Below are 5,780 nucleotides of genomic sequence, written 5' to 3'. Positions count from 1 at the left end.
TTTTTTTTGGGGGGGGGGAGAGTTGTGTCTTTGTAATTATGTGAGACTAAGCTAAGTATTCTTAATTTATGACAATGCAATTATTTATAAAAGTTCCAGAAAAATCTATTTTCTTTTGTGACACAATGAGAGATTGTCCCTGCTTGTGTGCCTCCCAGGAACCTGGCGCCGCTGGAACTTGTGGTGCCCTAGTCCCAACGTGGGTGTGTGAGCCAGAACTGGGGGCAGCGACAGTGGCAGCCTGGCTTGGGAGACTGGACAGGGCTTCTGCCCTGAGGACATGACCCCCCTGCGCAGGCTGGTCCAAACAGCAGAGAGACACAAGGAGACCCCGTGGCAGAGGCAGTGGCGGCTTCTGAGCCTGGCAGGGAGGAGAAATATGGCCAGGCCAGTGGACGTCCCCAGCGCTTGGTCAATAAAAATATACTCTGTTACTATGTTTTACTAAATTTCTGAAAGCTGTGGGACTATTTGAATCATATGATCGCCTGAAAAGAGTTCATGTTGTTCAGTTCATTTTTATATTAAAACTTGGGATTTCATTTTTCATGATTTTGTTTCAAAAGCCATTTTCATCTGGGAAAACTATTTCCAAACAACAGTGGATCAAAATATTTAAACATGCAATTGCTGGATATATCATTTTGCTCTTGTGGGTTTTTGGCCTTACTCTTTGTGGACTATTAAGACAAGGTGGGTTGCTTTTTTCATTATTGCTGTGGCCTGTTTATTGCTTTTGGATAATGATCTCATGGCTAAAATGTCTGAACACCCTGAAGGACATCATGACAGTGCTTTAACTCACAAGCTTTACACAGCCTTCGCCTTCTTAGGTGTGGCAGATCATAGGGTGGAGTATTATTATTGCTAGCACTGGCTTTGTGTTGTAAAGTTCATTTTCATACTTAAAGCATGAGGTCTAGGAGAACACGGGTTTTCTCAAGAGGATCACAAGCATACAACTGCAGGGTCCTTTCCACGGTGACTCAGCTGTTAGGACTTTGTAGACCCTTAACTTCCTAGGACCTGGAAATTTCCACCTCTGTGAAATCCTGTAGTTCTGTGGGGGCTGGAACAGCTTCTCCAGCTTAATTCAAACTGACCAATGAGAAAGGTACCCACAGGTTGGAACTTTTTGACTGGAGATAAAAAAGGAAAGGCAAAGCCAGTCGGGGAGGGTGGTCATTTCAAATTCTTCATGCCATTAGCTCTGCCGGCTAAATAAAAGCCTTTTTCTTCTTACACATGGTGTTTGGGTGCTCTTTCTCTCCATTGGGCCTTGTCTTGCAACATTTTTGGTTCCCTGACCAGGAAGCAAGATCACCTGAAGAGAGAAGGCTCAGAAGCACCTGGTAGTTGCCACCAATCCTCTGGGCCCATGTGGGGGCCCCTGATCAGCCTCGGTAACATGAACAACTGAGCGCCCCAGGGAAGCAGCTTGGCCTCCCTGTATGGATGCCTTGACTGAGCAGAGAAAGGACTCCATCAGTGGGTCTAATTTTTTTTTTTTTTTTGAAACAGAGTCTTACTATGTTGCCCTTAGAATGCTGTGGTGTTACAGCTCATAGCAACCTCCAACTCACGGGCTTAAGCGATTCTCATGCCTCAGCCTCCCAAGTAGCTGGGACTACAGGTGCCCACCACAATGTGTGGCTATTTTTTGTTGCATTTGTCATTATTGTTTTAGCTGGCCCAGGCTGGGTTTGAACCTGCCAGCCTTGGTGTATATGGCTGGTGCCGTAACCACTGTACTATGGGTGCTGAGCCGGGAAAAAAGGCTTTTAGTTAGGTGACAGAGCTAACAGCATAGAAGAATTCGAAATGGCCATGCTCCCCGACTGTCATCATTTTCCCCTTTTTATCTTTAGTTCAAAAGTTCCAACCCACAGGTACCTTTCTCATTGCTCTGTTTGAATCAAGTGGGACAAGTTGTTCCAGCCCCCACAGAACTACAGGGTTTCACAGAAGTGGAAATTTCCAAGTCCTAGGAAGTTAAGTATACAATTCCTAAGAGCTGAGTCACCCTGGAGAGGACCCTGCAGGTGAATCCTTGTGGTCTCCTTGAGAAGACCCCTGTTCTCCTAGACCTCACCCTTCCTGGGTATCCTCTCTCAGCAGGACTGGTGAGAAGTGTGTGAGAGAGTGTGAGTGTGGTGTGACTGAGATGAACTCCGAGGGTGGGGTTCTGCGACTTCACCTCACAGGGCCTAGAGGAGTATTGGTTTGCCTCCTATAGCTAGGTGGCAGTTTGAGTGGGAAATCTAGGCTGCCCAGGTTAAGAAATGGGTTGGAATTGTGTGCATGTGGGTGCTTTTAGACGATTGAGATGGGTAATAATAGGTGGAGTTTTCTGACCCCCCTTCACAGGGTGAAATGATTGTGTGAGTGGCCCCTTCTTTCCTGCTTTGCCCCCTGACTATTCTGAAAGAAACTGATGTTCCAGGTTTACTGCTTTCTTTTTTCTTTTTTTGAGACAGAGTCTCCCTATGTCACCCTCAGAAGAGTGCTATGGCATCACAGCTCACAGCAACCTCAAACTCTTGGGCTTAAGTGATTCTCTTGCCTCAGCCTCCCAAGTAGCTGGGGCTACAGGTGCCTGCCACAACGCTTGGCTATTTTTTGGTTGTAGTTATCATTGTTGTTTGGCAGGCCTGGACTGGATTTGAACCTACCAGCTCCAGTGTATGTGGCTGGTGCCCTAGCCACTGAGCCAAGGCTTTCTGCTTTCTGTCTCAGACATAGGTCTAGTCCTTGGTGGCCACGTGGCCATGTGAGACTGAGGAGGACAATGAAAAGACGTTAGAAAGGATGACTGTGTTGTGGTTTTGTCACTGGAAATTTCTTCAGTTGGGTCCTTGGTCTTGGGCCACAGATCAGTGATAAAATGGGATTTTGTTGGACGGAGGGGCATACAGAGGGAGTGGAAAGCACCAGAACTACTGGCAGAAAGGAGGATGCCCAAGACTGAAGTCTCCTGCATGGGGCCTTTGTCTAGGGAGGGGATTAGGGTGTGTGTTCTCTACTCAGGGTGGAGCCATCCAAAAACATTACAGGCTGTTTTGCTCATGACCTTTCTAGAGCTCAGAGGGTGTGGCCTGCAGGGTGCAGCCTGTTTGTGCCTAGAGATGGGAGTCTCATTTCTGAACTCACCTGAGCCTATAAAATGGGGGTTCCCTGTCCATCCCTGAGTGGGAAAATTCTGTATCAATGTTATATTCCATAAACTGTCTTTCATTTGCAAAATGTGATGATTTGCTTATTTAAATTGTTTGAGAAACTGAGTCTTTGTCAAAGAATAAGACTCTTGCCTTTTAAACCTTCTAATTATTGGTTTAGCTAAGTGAATAATTAACTTCATAGTAAATTGTGATCCTATTTTGTGAAAAGTGGGTTATTGAGAGTGAGAGAAATTAGACAGAAAGGAAAATGGCATTGTATAAGGAAAAAATCTTGTGTGGTAAACTTTGTCCTGAAACAGAATGGTTATTTAAGAAAGTGATAAGCAGGGCAATCCAGAAGGTTTAGAATGTTTGTATATTGTCTATGCAGGATTAAATAAGGTTCATAAAAGGAAATTTGTGAAGGAATTTGCATGTGATCCAGTTGACTATGTATTTCCTTTAGAATTTTTTGGCTTGTAATCTTGTTTGAACAAATGTTTTAAGTTTTTGATATTTAACAAAACTTCCAAAATCAAAACTCTAAATTTGGTCTTTTTGAAATATCAAGACCACTGAAAGTCTGAGAAAGACATATTAGGCTTATTTGGTATGTTAAAAATGTATAGGAAATATTGTCCATGTGTGCACATGTATGTAAATGTGTGCATTATATATATGTTCTAAAATTATAAAATATTGGTCTGTCTTAGTATATATTATTAGTAATAATTTTAATTCATCTCAGAAAGTGTTTTTTTGTAACTGGCTGAGTCCAAAGTTTGTCCTTCAAAAGAAATATTAGGAGAGGCTGACAAATTTTTCTTTTTGAGCCTCAAGCTGTCCCCCTGGGTAGAGTGCCGTGGCATTACAGCTCACAGCAACCTCCAACTCCTGGGCTCAAGCGAGTCTCCTGCCTCTGCCTCCCAAGTAGCTGGGACCACAGGCGCCCACCACAGCGCCCAGCTATTTTTTTTGGTTGCAGCCATCATTGTTGTTTGGTGGGTCCAGGCTGGGGATTCGAACCCGCCACCTTAGGTGTACATGGCTGGTGCCTTAGCCGGTTGAGCTATAGGCGCCGAGCCGACAAATTCTTTTAAATTCAAATTTCTAATGTATTCGGAAATTAAATGCCATTGGGCTAAAAGCAAACTTCTCATACTTAAATCAGAAAGCTAACATGTCCATGAATATTGCTAACCTAACTTCAAACAGAACAGAAATTGGTTACAAGGAACTGGGCTCATTTGTTATAGCTTTTTGTTTGAAACATTGCTGATTCTTTCTGTGTTCTGTTTTCCAGAAGTCAAGAAAACCATTTTCTGTCTCTTGAGCTATTTGTAGCTTTCAGCAATATATGTACTTATAGGCAGAATTTGAAACACTTATTTTTTCTCTCTTCTTGATTTCTCTGGAATTTGAAAGCCATTTGTAAGTATCCTTAAGTTTTGACAATACAATTATTTGCATAAATTCAATAAGAATCTGTTTTGTTCTGTAGGACATAATGAAGGCACTGGTTATTTTACAAGGTTTTGACTGGACTAGCATTTTCAGAGGTGTCTAGACTGTGTTAAGGAATTAAGGTTGACTTTATAAGACCAATAAAAAAGCCCTTTGGAAAAACTGGCCAGATAGCCATCAATAACATTTCCTGATCTATCATAAGTAATGAAATTTGCTTTTTGACAGGTCTGGAAATCTCAATTTGCTTGAGGAGCTCAAGAAAAGAGGAATTTACCCAATGTATACAGGTATCTAATGGCACAGATGAAACCTGAGCTCATGGAAGGCTTTTAAGTCTAAACTGAGATTCCTTATAAAAGATTCCAGCAAATCCAATTTAAAGGGAAGAAAAGCCTAGATGGCTAATAATTATTCTTGCTGCATTTTATGCAAATAATCAGACCCAGTATACTGAAAGTACAGTTTATTTTGTCAATTGAATTAGTTCTGCTATAATTTGTTTTATAAAAGTGAGAAATTAGAGAGAGAAAAATGGTTGAAAAGGGGAAAAAACTTGGCCCACCTGTGTGTATTACATTCCAACCTTGTCTGCAATGCCAGCTCATAAAATGAGACATAGCTGTTTTACTAAACTGATCTGTTAAATGGGGCTAAGAGATTGGCAAAAGAGTATGGAATTATATACAGTAGTTATATTTACTCATAAACCTTAAGGCTCAGCTCTTATAGCTCACCTATAGCTCAGACACTAGGGTGCCAGCCACATACACTGGAGCTGGCAGGTTCGAATCCAGCTTGGGCCAAAAAATAGCTGGGCTTTGTAGCAGTCACCTGTAGTCCCAGCTACTTGGGAGGCTGAGGCAAGAGAATTACTTGGGCCCAGGAGTTTGAGGTTGCTGTGAGCTGTGATGTCATGGCACTCTACCCAGGGCAACAGCTGGAGAAACTTGTGCAGTATTAAACATTATGCTCTGTGTCTATATAGATACCTCAAGAAAAATTGGAACCTGAATGAAATTTCCCAGTAAATGGTGTAACTATAACACAGCCTCATAAGTGGCCTCCCACACAACTGATGTTCAGGAATATTCACTTGAATTGTCCAGACCTTTTTGGATCAGTTCTGTAGGGACTCTTTTTTTTTTTTTTTTTTTT

General features: G+C 42.3%; 1 pseudogene; it reads left to right on the top strand.

Moving 5' to 3' along the window:
- The first annotated feature begins 425 nt into the window (after positions 1-425).
- Positions 426-5,780, top strand: part of LOC100943248 — a 13,727-nt pseudogene continuing 8,372 nt past the window's right edge.

The sequence above is a fragment of the Otolemur garnettii genome, unplaced genomic scaffold (assembly GCF_000181295.1).
Source record: "Otolemur garnettii isolate 467f Iridium unplaced genomic scaffold, OtoGar3 scaffold00062, whole genome shotgun sequence".
In the NCBI taxonomy this organism is placed as follows: Eukaryota; Metazoa; Chordata; class Mammalia; order Primates; family Galagidae; genus Otolemur; species Otolemur garnettii.
The sequence above is the reverse complement of the archived record's forward strand: the minus strand, read 5'-3'. Positions and strand labels throughout refer to the sequence as shown.